Raw genomic sequence first — 13,831 nt, forward strand, 5'->3', positions numbered from 1 at the left:
GGTTAATCACAACAGCCCAACCAATGGGGGCCGGCAGGGGATGCAGATATTGAGGAAAGGTGAAGAAGAGCAAGAGTGGAAGGGAGGGTGGCGAACAAGAGGCGGGGGGTCAGGAGCCCCATGCGTCCCAGAGCCGTGCAAGCATATGGTTATGTACATTTATGAGGGTGCAAGTCTCACAAAGTTGAGAGGGACAAAGCCCTATGAGAATGTCCCGGATTAAGGGGGAGGGTGCATGGCAGCCAGCCTGGCCTCGATTAGTGTCAGGCACTCCTGCCATTGAGCAGTAATCGATCTCAGAGGCACCGACGCCCGTGCCACTGCCGCCATCCAGTTTGTGTGTTCTGACACTAGCGCCCCGCAGAAGTCGTGTAGCCATGAGTGCATATTAGGGCCCAGATGAGCCTTCCATGCCATGGCTATTGTATGGTTGGCGTGACCCAGAGCCAAATCTAGGAACTTGTTCAGGCCCTTACGTGAGGCTGTGCGCCTGGTAATGCCCAGTACAAAATGAGTGGGTTGTGCCTCCACCTGGGTGGCAGCTGCCTCCATGAGAATAGTGGCTACCTCAGCCCAATACATCTGGACAACTGCACATGTCCACACCATATGTGTAAATGTGGCCACGAGTCGCGGCACCTGGGGCATCTATCCACTGTTGTTAGGTACATGCGTGCCAGCCTAAAAGGTGTGAGGTACGTATGATGCAAATAATTAAATTGAGTGTACTTCAACCCGGCATTAGTTGTTATGATTTTTGGGTGTCCGATGCAATGTGACCATTGTTTGTCAGTAATAGTCATGGCCAACTCCATGTCCCAGTGAGCGCGTAGTGCCGTCAGTGCGGTTGGGTCGTCCCTTCTAAAAGAGGTGTAAATGGCTGTTACAGCATGTCTCCCCAGCCCATGCGTCAGCAGTGTTTGCAAAAGATGTGAAGTTGGGGGTTCAGTACGGTCGTTGTTCCATGTCTGTAGGAAATGGCGCGTGAGCAATGAGTGCAGCAAGAACCAGCCCTGCGGCACTTCGTAATTGTCCACTAGCTGCTCAAATGTTAGTAGTTGTGAGTCTATATACATGTCCCCCATGTGTCCAGACCCCTCTCCCTCCAAAGCTCAAGTTCCGCACATCTGTGGCAAATGAACACCCCTGGGAGCATCTCTAGTGGTAGGGTAGGGACTTATGGGGCAGTCCGACCCTTGGGCAACACAGATCTAAGCCAAGTATGTCTGGCCGTTGCCATTAAGACGTTGCCGCAACACTTCTGTGTCAGTGTGGTAGTACCCGATAGCCATTCCAGTAGTATCAGATGGCTCCAAGGGATAGTCTCCGTAGTTAACTCAATTAGATTGCTTTTGGAAAACCATCGCATTGGCCCTTGCAGTTGTGCTGCGGCATAATAGCGCTCGAAATTCGGGGCACCGAGGCCGCCAGCCGACAACGGTAAATATAACTTAGGAAGAGCCACTCTGGCCCTAGAGTTACCCCATATCAGGGAGACAAAAAAGGATTCCAGATCCCTAAAGAGCTTCTATGGCAGATGGTAAGAAAGGGTGTAAAAGAAGTACAGAAGAAGTGGGAGTACTAGCATCTTGGAGATGGCCACCCGTCCCATGGGAGACAGGGGAAGGCCCAACCAAAACGGAAGCGTCGCCCGGGCTCTAGTAATGGCTCGACCCAGGTTGCCATCTATGATGTCCGTCCCAGAGTGGTAAACCTGGACCCCAAATACTTAAAGGTGTCAAACGCCTACTCTAGCGGCGTGTTCGGTGCAGTCTGCTGAAAGACTGGCGACATAGGCGTCATGGGGAACACCACCGATTTGGACCAGTTGACCCGTAATCCAGAGACCTGTGCATGCTCATTTAAGAGGTCCATTATCAACTGCAGTACATCATTGCTGCCGTGCAGATAAATCAATGCGTCGTCCGCATTTAGCAACACTATGTGCCACCGATGGTTCGCATGGAGGCCCCACTCCATTACACGTCGTCTTAATCTGCAAGCCAGCAGTTCCAAAACTAGAACAAAGAGTAACGGTGATAGGGGGCAACCTTGGCGTGTGCCACGGCTATCGTAAAGAGTGGAGAGAAAGTGCGACCTGTCTTCACCCTGGCCTGTGGTTTGTGATATAATAATCGCAGCCACCTCAGGTAATTGGGCACAATGCCAAACCCAGAAAATATCGCCAGCAGATAATCCCAGCATAGCATATCGAACGCCTTTTCGATATCTAGAGATGCTATCCAGAACATCTCTGCTTCTCCCTTTGCCCATTCTAGCAATGCAAAGAGACGACGCAGATTCAGGCCTGTATTCCTCCCTGGTATAAAACTGTTCAGGTCCTCATGAACCAGTAAGGGGACAGCTGCGACCAAACGATTCGCCAACAATTTCCCAAGGATCTTATAGTCGAAGTTCAACATCGACAAGGGACAATCTGGGGCCATTTGGAGTGAGTCCCGGCCCGGCCCAGCTTTGGCAAAACCACTAGGGCCGCTTCTCTCAGGGTGTGGGGAAGGTCACCCTTTTCGAAGGCCTCAGTGTACATATCTGCCAACCGAGGCATTAACTGTTCAGAATAAGTAGAGTAAATCTCCAATGGCCAGCCGTCTGTACCCGGTGTTTTGCCTGTTGCTAGTTGCCCGATTGCCTCCGTAATCTCTTCTACCGTAATGGGGTCCTCAGGGAATCGTAGTGTACTGGTGTGATCTGTGGGAGTCGAATCTCCACCAGGAAGCCCTGTATAGGGGGTGGGTCGTGAGCGATGGGAGTCGTGTACAGTGCTGTATAATACTCAAAGAAGGATTGGTTAATGTCTTCCTTAGTGTTCAAAAGAGACCCTGTGGGAGTATATATGGCAGTTATGGGTGGTTGGGAAGCGTCAGATTTCAGCAGCCACGCTAGCAGCTTGCCCGCCTTCTCCCTCTCCTTATGTCTGCGAGCCAGATATGTTTTATAATCCAGTGCGCAGAGGTCATTCATCGCATCCTTGTACGCAAGGCGAGCCCGGGCCAGAGAGGGGCTGACCCGAGGGTTGTCAGGGATGAGTCCCTTGCATCTCTGTATTTCCTGTTCCTGAGTCACGAGCGTATCCGCCAGCGATTTTCGGGCACCGAATGTAGGTTTGATGGCATGTCCCTGGAGGCTAGCCTTAAAAGTGTCCCACTCCACCCCTACAGATGAAGCCCTGTCTGCATTTGTTGTCAATGGAGCGCAAAAGAGGTCTGACGGCACTTCCGCGCACTGGGACATGGAGTTGGCCACGACTATTACTGACAAACAATGGTCGTAGTGCATCGGACACCCGAAAATTATGTCAACTAATGCCGGGTTGAAGTACACTCAATTTAATTAATACGTACCTCACACCTTAGAGGTTGGCACGTATGTACCCAACAACAGTGGATAGATACCCCAGCTTCCTATCCCAGGCTGGTTTGCCAATGGGCAATTGGCCATTCGCACTAAAATGCAATCCAAATAAGCAGAAAAAGAACATGAAACAAATATAAACAATATTGATGCTATATCAGCTACTTATCGCTCGGAGGGGGTGCAGCTGGGCTAGATGTTGCTGCCGTCTTGCCGCCTCTCGTGCCTTGTCCTGTTGGCTTGCCTGTGTATGCTTGGCATATAGTCTGTGCACTATGAGCCTGTATGAGTTCTGGAAGTGTTCAGCCTAATGCGTCTGCAGTTTGCGGGCCAGTCCTTCTCCTGACCGCGCCTCGAGCTGCGAGGTTGTAAGAGGCAGTGTTCGATCCATTGTCGTGTCCGAGTCTGAATCTAGTCCTTGGGAGGATGTGGGGCTGCCTATGCGCTCCACCATCTTGATGGCCTGCGCACATTTCCTGGCCAATTGAGCTTTCGTTGGTCGGTGAAGCCTTCCCCCTCCGTGGCCTTTGCGGGGTGCCACCAATTTCACAGTCTGATGTGAATCTGTCGATAATGTAGATGGGTCATATGCTAGACCCTGTTGATCAATCCAGGTCCACGCCTCCTCAGGTGTGTTGCAGAACACTGTGCCCTCTTTGTGGTTGATGCGGAGGCGCGCCAGATATTGCAGGGAGTACTGAATGTCCTGGTCCCTCAGGCATTTCTTAATCTTCAGATAGGAGGAGCGACGGCGCTGCACGGACATATTGTAATCGGGATATATGTGGACCGTGGAGTTGTCCACCTGCCACGGTCCCCGGGTACGTGTGACTTGCAATATATGATCCCTGTCGCGATAGTTGAATAATCTCGCCACCACTGGTCTGGGGAAGGCGCCTGGACGCGGGGGAACCCCTGGCACCCTATGTGCCCGTTCAATGGAAAAGAACTTCAAGACCTTGCCCTTCAGGATGTCCTGTGCAAACCACTCCTCTAGGTAGAGTTCCATATTGGGGCCTTCCGCACATTCAGGGAGACCCACGATGCGTACATTATTGCGGCGGGAGCGCCCCTCCTGGTCCTCCACGAGTGTTCTCAGGTAATCCACTTCCTGATAGAGGGACTGCAGTTGCGTGGTTGTCGCAGTCACCTTTGGTCGCAGTGACGCCAGTGTAGATTCATTCTCCTCCACCCTACCCTTCAGTTTCTTGGGATCCTCCCGCAGTTATCCCATGTCTATGTTCAGGGAGTCGATCTTCGTGCCTAGGGTTGTTTTAATGTTAAGGATCACCGCCAGCAACTCGTCGAACCTGTGAGAGTGGTCAGTGCGGTCCAGGAGGGTGGAAGGCCCCGGATGTTCCGTGGTCTTCCAACTCTTAGGTGCCAGCTCCACCTTTGGGGCTGTGCCTGGGGCTTCTCTGGTCTTGGTTTACCCATCTCAGCCTGTGCAGTAAATCCACGGTGGTAAAAGGCGTCACAGCGGGGGCCCTCTGGCAAACCTATAGGTCCCCAACGGCTCAACTGGTGTTGCCAGATCTCTATGTAGACCTTCGTATGGAGAACTGCACCCCCAGCGCGAAGTTATGATGGCCGAATGTTGCAATTAGCGGGGTGATGGGTAAGTCTTTGACATCAGAAGCTCGCCAGAGGGCCCTCCCCACAGGTAGCGTTAGTGGCAGAGCAATAGCTCCAAGGCCCTATAATACGGTGGGCTTATGAAGCTGAGTCCCCACCTGCCTTGCAAGTCCAGCACCTGGGGGGCCCAAATGCATCTAAAGTTGCATCACACCAACTTCGATGATGGTCCCAGGTATGTCTGGGCACGTAGTCCACTGCTGAAAACTAGAGGGATTCAGTGAGGCACCCATGTATGTCTGCGTGACAACAAGGGCCCAGGCCTGTGTTGCTCTGCCTGATTTAAAGGGAGTACTGAGGGGATTGAGTCACGGTCCACACCTCACCTCCATCAATGCCTCAATTACCGCTGGTGCCTCCGCCTCCGTCACTGTTGGCCACAACAGCAGCTCCTCAGCCTGGTGCTGGCATTCTTGAGATAATTCTTAGCATGACAGACACCTGTAACACAATAACGGGTTAATTAATAATTTATTGGGGCATCCATGGTACAATTTGAAAAAAAATGGCTTACTTGCTGCACTCTTCTAGTATTATGCCCAAGAACTTTAAAAGATCAAGTCAGCACCATAATATAGGTCTTAGCTAAATTAGATATCTTCCTGTGTTGTGTTGTTACATGCATTTATTAAGGAACTTCAGCAATGCCAATTGGGAAGTTCAGGTCATGTGACATACCTTCCTAGAAATAATCTGGGTCCAACTTCATATGATGTTACTTTCTGTAATATTTTTAACATCAAAGGTCAAAGAATATATGATATCACTTCCCCTACCTCTGGAATTTTGAGGAATTGATGTTGCTGGAAAGAAAAAGACATTGATCTACAGGAAATTGTTCAGCCTACCTCATCCTTAAAAAAAGAAAAAAAAAGCTTTGCAATCTTGTCACTTTGCAAGGCATACAAAGTTACAATTTCAATTTGGTTAGCTTTATTTGACAAATTAGTCATAAAAGCACATAAAAGGTAAAACAAAATACAAATACGTATAGCCACAGTAAAATGTTAAAGTGCAAATGTACAACTTGTATGGTATTCTATGCACCACAACAAGTTGACATAAAGAATAGGATACAATAAATCATGATCCATGTAAGGGAAATAAAACAATTGCAATAGGTGGGAGTGGGAAAGAGCTCAACAGGGAAAAAAGGAAAATTAGGATGGGAGGAAAAATCAATTTGGGGCAGGTCAACCAAGAATAGGCCTTAATTAAAACACAGTTCTTTGCTAATTACAATTTAAAACCAGTGTTATATAATGCAAAATAAAGCTAAGCCAATTTATTCATTCAGATCTTGTTCTAATCACCCACATCCACTCCAGTAACGTTCCAATTGCACAGGTGTAGGTTGAATTTGGGTCTGACCGCAGTATCCTCAGCGCAGACCAGCTGCTGTGGGTCCCTAAAAGCCTACAGAGGGGTAGAAGTCATTTCTGGCGAGATGCAATATATCCTGGGCAAGCAAAGAACATATGACCAATGGTTTCTTTAAAGTTCTTACAGGTAGGGGACAGTAGGTCACCATTTGGGGTCCATTTGCTGGTAAACGTTTTTAGAAGGAGGGGGCAGACACCTGAATTAGAAATATAGCTTTCTTTTCAAGGGTACAAAGTTACAACAATCCATACCACTGCAAAGCAAAAGACATACAATTGAATGCTGCCCTACTCAGTATCCAATAAATCATTGCAGATATGCATTACATTGTAAACATTTAGAAAATAATGTCTAGGAAAACTAAAAATGTAAAACTCCCACTCTTATCTTTGCATCCCTGTCCCTAAAAATGTTTTTATAATGAGTGAAGCCACTAGGTATCAGGTAGTTACCTTGCAGTTTGATACTACTATTTAATATAGTGCGCATGTGATGTATTCAGCCTCTCACATTTACTCTTAAGTTATGACCTAATAAGATAGCCAGAAAAAATGAATTGCTATGATTATTGGCTACCATATTCACAGGTAAGGCTTTCCTGTCATGGCCGTTAATTATTGTTAATACGTCTCCAGCGGCAGAGAGTGGTGTGCCAACCCTATTAGGTGTTTAAATGCCTATTTAAAACAAGCACTGGTATATGCACTAGGTTTCACCTATATGATTAATAATAAGCTGTTTTTTGTTGTAAGTAGTAGCTTGCTGAGTAGTTGTACAATATAGGTTGCAGAAGGTCTGTTAACCCCTTGAGTGCCCCGCCCTTTCCCCGCCCTGTGCCGGCCCTTTCATTAGCGGGCGGGGTTCATGACGAGATAGTCTCGTCATGGGCACAGCGCAACCGCGGCCCATGACGAGACCATCTCGTCATGGGCACTCAAGAGGTTAAAGTCTTCTCACTTGTTTGTATGCAAACAGGCAATATATTATGTGTTACTAGTGGTATAGTGTGGGTAAGGAATAGCAACATTTTGAAAAATGAAGTCAAAGAGGGAAATAATAGAATTAATTGATATGATAGCAATATTATGTGTTTAGAGGAGTTCTGACAATTTTTGGGCGTGGTGTCTGCACCTGCTGTACCAATCAAATTATGCCCTTAGTGCCTGCAAGATAACTGCAATTTTGTCTGCCAGTATAGTAGTAAAATATAGCAATATGAGGTGTTTAGAGAAGTTCTGACAACCTTTGGGCCTGGTGCCACTGCACCTGCTGCACCATTTAAATCATGACCCTATTGTCTGCAGGGTAACTGCACTTGTGACTGCCTGTTTAGTAGTAAAATATAGCAATATTAAGTGCTTTGTGTGGTGCCCAGAGCTTTTGGTCCTGGTGCTACTGGACCTGCTGCAGTATTCAAATCATGACCCTATTGCCTGCTAGATAGATTTACTTGTGACTGTCTTGTTTAGTAGGGACATTTCGCAATAATCTTGGTTTACTGGAGTCCCTTGAGCTTTTGGCCCCAGTGCCACTGCATCTGCTGCACCATTAAAATCAAGTCCCTTTTAACTGCAAGGTAACTGCAATTGTGACTGCCTGTTTAGTAGTCAAATATAGCAATACTATGTGTTTAGAGGAGTTCTGACAACGTTTAGGATCAATGCTACTGCACCTGCTACACCATACAAATCATGACACTGCTGTCTCCAATGTAATTGCACTTGTGGTTGTCTGTTTAGGAATAAAATATAGCAATAATTGGTGTTTAGTGGGGTGCCTGGAGCTTTTCGGACTGGTTTCACTGCACATGCTGCACTCTTAAAATCATGAACCTAGTGCTTGCTAGATAACTGCACTTATAACTGGCTGTTTAGTTCTAAATATAGCAATATTAAGTGTTTAGAGGTCTTCTGATAACATTTGGGGCCCGGTGCCACTGCACCTGCTGCACCATTCAAATAATGACCCTGTTGCCTGCAAGATAACTGTGCTTGTGACCGCCTATTTAATAGTAAAATATATAGCAATATTTGGTATTTAGTGTAGTTATGACAACTTTTGGTCCCGGTTCTACTGCACCTGCTGCACCATTTAAATCAAGTCCCTTTTAACTCCAAAGTAACTGCCACTGCACCAGCTGCACATTTCAAATACTTACCCTGTTGCCTACAAGTTCACTGCACTTGTGACTGCCTGTTGAGTAGTAAAATGTAGCAATATTTGGTGTTTAGTTGGCTTATGACAACGTTTGGCTCGGTGTCACGACACCTACTGCACCATTTAAATCAAGCCCCTTTTAACTGCAATGTAACTGCAAGTGTGACTTCCTATATAGTAATAAAATGTTGCAATATTAGGTGCCACTGCTCCTGCTGCACCATTCAAATCATAACCCTATTGTATGCAAGGTAACTACACTTGTGGCTGCCTGCTTAGTAGTAAAAGATAGCATAGCTCTTCTACATTAACTTTATTTTTAACTTGCAATGTTTATTACAACATTTAGAATTTGATCATAATGACCAAATCGGTTAGGTTGAAAAAATCAATCTGATAATGTGCAAATAAAGGTACTGAGGCATGAATAGGGAATGCCACAAATGTTCTAAGGCTAAAGCATCTGCTTTATGCAACTAAGTAATAAAATCAAGCATTCCAGCGAACTGTTAGAAGCTGTCTGCCTTTTCCACAGTGAATGGGGCTTAAATAGTGTGAACAGCTTTAGTCAAAGTATCATAAATGCTTGCAGACAGAGGAAGTTAACAAAAAAAGAAGTTCCACACAAAAACAAATGAACACAGTAATTTGGTTTTGGGGAACACTGAAGATATATTAAATACAAGAGATTTCACAAGCACATCACAAGTGCTGTGCAAGCGAAACCTAAATACGGCACCCATTGAGTCCAAACACCAGAGCGATCAGTGGATTGTGAAGCTCCTGTATATTAATTGGCATATTTTGATAAAAACAAATTCAGACAATCTTAAGGAATTGGTTGTGTGATGATAAAATGCTCAATCGCGGATGCAAATTCAAAGGAATATTGTTAAGCAGAGAACATTTTAATTTAACTAGACTATGGTAGTTTAATTCGTGTTGAACCCTTTTTTGCCTTTTTCTTTTCAAGTACTATGAAGATGTCTTGTTGAAGGCCATGGAAGAGAAGAGCCTCTGCCCTCCAATGAAACAAAATGGGGAGAAATATATGAAATTTTAAGGCGATGCCCTAATGAAGGCTCCAGAATAAATCGTCAATGAAGTTCATTTTGCAAGCATGCAGAATCTAAAGAAAAGGCAAAGATGTCGTGCCTATCCATCTATAAATAGTAAATGATTCTTGCATATATGATTTGATTGCAGCAGAAAACATTGCTCCTATTAAAAAATTGAATTTGATGTATTGTCTGTGTGACTGGTTGTCATTCATGTTGGAACGTGGAAATATCACAGCTAAGGCAGTGGGGAAAATAAAGTTTGAATTGGAAAAACAGGGAGGAATTATCTGTTCACTGGCAAACAATGAGCACATTTCTGCACTGAGCAAATATTGTGATCATCATTAGAGAGCGTATAGTTTACAAAATGACTTGCAAGGTTATAGGGACCATTGGAGGTTAGCTGGCCCTTGGTGGGGGCTGGCCCTTTGTTTTGCTTCCTCTAGAAATTCAAATACCAATCTCAAAGGTTCCTGTTGAAAGAGTAACAGTAATACCCTCTATTTACTGGGATGGTTGTGACTGGGGGCATCAAAGATTATGACTGGGGACATCAGACTATCATGTAGGTAAAACAAAAAATAAATCCCCACCTAAGGTAAAAATAATATATTTTTTCATTCAGCATCATAATCAGTAATGTATAGAATTAACCAAAAGTAATCTAATTATATTTTAGTAAAAATAATGTCCCAATAATTTTTTTTTTTTTTTTTTTTTAGAAAACCTTTATTTTAAAAATCAGTGACACAGCTATTCAGCCGACAACCCGGAGGTACGGCAGCTTTAGAGACACAACACATGCATGCGTCCACATTTTACTGACAGGAGAATCAAAGGTTCTGTTTTAAATAAACATAAATCCAAACCTAAACACAAACAAGGCGATAAGTACTGTAAGCACCAAAAGAGGCTCCCATCAGGGGGGACGAGCCCCACTTCGTCCAACAGACACAGATCTATAGTAAGGGAAAGGAGGGGAAGTCAGAGACTCAAGAAGTCAAACACATACCAGCAAGGAATTCAAAGCCGGAAAGAAAGCTAAGGGGAAAGCTGCTCCTCAGGCGGGTCCGGGTCTGGGGGCAGGCATATGTCCCCTCTGTACTGGTTCCATGGCCCCCATACAGAGTGCCATTTCCGACGGCGCCCTCGAGCACAATACACTGTCTTCTCCCTAAACATGCTCCAATCCATGTTTTCCATCCACGCTGTCAATGTAGGAGGCCTATTAGAGCCCCACAGCCGAGCAATGTCGCGCTTGGCTACCATGTTCCCTAGGGTCACCCACTGAGACTGTGCCGCGTTGTGGTCAGTAGGACCCCAGACATTCAGGAGACAAAATCGCGCCTCAGGCTGCATGACAGTTCCCGTCACCTCCCCCATAACCTCGTGGACTCGCCTCCAAAACTCCATAATCGCACCGCATTCTCAAATAATATGTAGGAAGGTGCCCACCATACCACAGCCTCTCTTACATAAGCCCTCCTCAGAGAAACCCATGTGGACCAGCCTGGGCCCCGTCACATAGACCCTATGGAGTATTTTAAGCTGCACCAGCCGCAGGCGCGCGTGGATAGCGACCTCTTTGGGAGAAGAAACTGCATACTGCCAATCCTCATCATCTAGTTCAAGGCCATCCCTGGTCCATTGATCGCGCAACCCTAGAAGAAGATCTGCCCAAACATTAGTAAGTTTCCTATAAATGAGCGAGATCGTGCTCTCTGGCATATGGCCATCCAGGATCCGGTCCTCCAACGGAGAGGACTCAGGCACCTTCTCCCCTTCTACAAGGACTGACCGCAAGGCGTGGCACACCTGAGCATATCGGAAGAACTCCGTGCTCCCTAGTTCGTATTCCTTCTGCAGCTCCTCGAATGACTTTATCCTACCCTTAACCAAAAGGTCTCCAACCCTGGATATGCCGATCAGGTCCCATTTCTCAAACCCTTTTGTATGCCAAAGCTTTCCCAGAATATCGGAGTCAAACAGAGGGGTGGCAAGGGTAAGCTTACCCCTCCAGCCCAGTGAGTCCGTTGCCACCTTCCATACATGCACGCCCACCCTGGTGGGCCCCGTAAGGGTTAAGTCTGACGACTTCGAGTACAACGCTCTGTGGTAATTACCCCCACGTAGCAACCATCGGTCCATGGCGAAGCCGGGGCTCAGAGCCGGACCATATACACCATGGTTAATCGCGCTCAACTGGGTGGCCCAGTAATAACGTCGAATGTCTGGAAGCGCGATACCACCGTCGTACCACGGAAGCGTCAACTTAGCGATCGCTATACGCGGACACCCGTCCCACAAGAGTGCGCGCTGGTGGCTTTCGACCTCACGGAAGTAGCTGGCCGGGACCAAGTCAAGGGTATTCTGCAGAGCATAGAGGAAACTGGGAAGAGACATCATTTTGAACAGAGCGGCACGGCCAAGGAGGGAAAGCGGCAACCGCCGCCAGCCCGCCACGTCCCGCCGCAGACGCGCCAAGGGAGGGAGCAAGTTCTTCTCGTAGCGTAAAATGGGGTCGGTGGAAATATAGATCCCCAAATACAAAAATCCCTGCTGGGCTATCTGGATCGAGCAGTTGCGCGGGACGGGCGGGACATCCCCACACAGGACATACAAGTATGACTTCCCCCAATTAATGACTAGGCCAGAGTTTCTACCGAAAGAGGTCAAGACGTCACAAACCACTATCAGAGATTTCTTGGGCGAGGTGAGGTATAGCAGAATATCATCGGCGTAGAGTGAAATACGGTCTTTGTGGTCAGGCGACCAACGAATCCCACGTATGTCCGGATGCCATCGTATCCACGCCGCCAGCGGCTCAAGAGCAAGGGCGAACAACAACGGCGACAGGGGACAACCTTGCCGGGTGCCTCTCCCGAGCTCGAACGGTGCCGACGCCCGCCCGTTCACCACGACCCTCATAGAGCAACCTCACCCATCCCACAAATCCAGGCCCAAAGCCGAACTTGGCTAGCACAGCCCACAGGTATGCCCACTCCACCGTGTCAAAGGCCATCGTGGCATCGAGGGACGCCACAATAGCCGGCTCTCGCATCGTGCCCGTCCTAGCAATCACTCCATGGAGGCGTCTAAGATTCAGTGCAGTGTTACGGTGCGGGATGAAGCCGGACTGATCCGGGTGGATCAAGTCGCCAAGCACCCGGACCAGGCGGTTAGCGAGGATCTTAGCAAGGATTTTCGGCTCGGCGTTGAGAAGTGATATCGGCCGATAAGAGCCACACTTGTCCCGGGGCTTTCCGTCTTTATGTATTACCACAATCGTCGCCAGCCGTTGATCGAGCGGAAGAAACCCATTCCCCCGCGCCTCCACGAACATGGCGCGCAGGTGAGGAGCCAACTTATCCGGACAAAGCTTGTACAGCTCTATCGGCAAACCATTTGGGCCCGAAGCCTTACCGGAGCGCAACGCACGGATAGCACACGCCACTTCGTCTACAGTGAGATCGCCATCGAGGTCATCCCTATCAATGGCAGAAAGGCAGGGCAGAGCGATGTCACGCAGAAGGTCACACAAGTCCTCAGTCGGCATATCCGAGACCGAGGTGTATACCGTACGAAAATAGTCCGAGAAACACCGAACTATACCGTCGGGATCAGTGACAACCTCTCCCCCATCCGTCAACAACTCCGGCACCACTCGATTAACACGCTCTTTTTTATCCAGCCATGCCAGCAATTTCCCGGCCTTATCACCAACGTCATACAATCGACCCTGCTGCTCCCTATTGAGGGTCTTGGCGGCGTTCGTCACCAAATCCCTATATTCCAATTGCTTCAAGCTCAAATTATGCAGTGTGGACGTTGCAACATCCCCTTCCAAGGCCACTTCTAAAGCCGCTATCTCGTCCTCTACTTGTATCACCTCGGCGTCTCTCCGCCGCTTGGCGGCCACTACCAAGGACAGGGCCTCCCCTCTTAGTACAGTCTTAGAAGCTTCCCACAAGGACACCGCAGATTCAACTGAACCCTGATTATCTCGAAAATAGTGGTCAACTGTCTTCAGCAACGCACTGCGCAGCTTGGGGTCACGAAAGTACCAGGGGTTAATGGGAGCTACCCTGCCCCCCACCACCCGACCAATATCCAGACGGGCCCACACCGGTGAGTGATCAGATATGCCCCGTGCCATGTGCCTAGCCTCAGATACCAAAGAGGCGTGCGCCGCCAGAGTGAGCAAGTAATCAATCCGAGAGAGA

General features: G+C 47.8%; 1 long non-coding RNA gene across 1 annotated transcript in view; it reads left to right on the plus strand.

Moving 5' to 3' along the window:
- Window positions 1-9,785, plus strand: part of LOC146790000 (uncharacterized) — a 198,706-nt gene extending 188,921 nt beyond the window's left edge. Inside the window, exon 3 of the long non-coding RNA XR_014969889.1 lies at window positions 9,521-9,785. This is a non-coding gene — a long non-coding RNA (uncharacterized LOC146790000). The remainder of the gene's footprint in view (window positions 1-9,520) is intronic.
- Window positions 9,786-13,831: the final 4,046 nt, after the last annotated feature.

Source organism: Triturus cristatus, chromosome 10, assembly GCF_964204655.1.
Source record: "Triturus cristatus chromosome 10, aTriCri1.1, whole genome shotgun sequence".
NCBI lineage: Eukaryota > Metazoa > Chordata > Amphibia > Caudata > Salamandridae > Triturus > Triturus cristatus.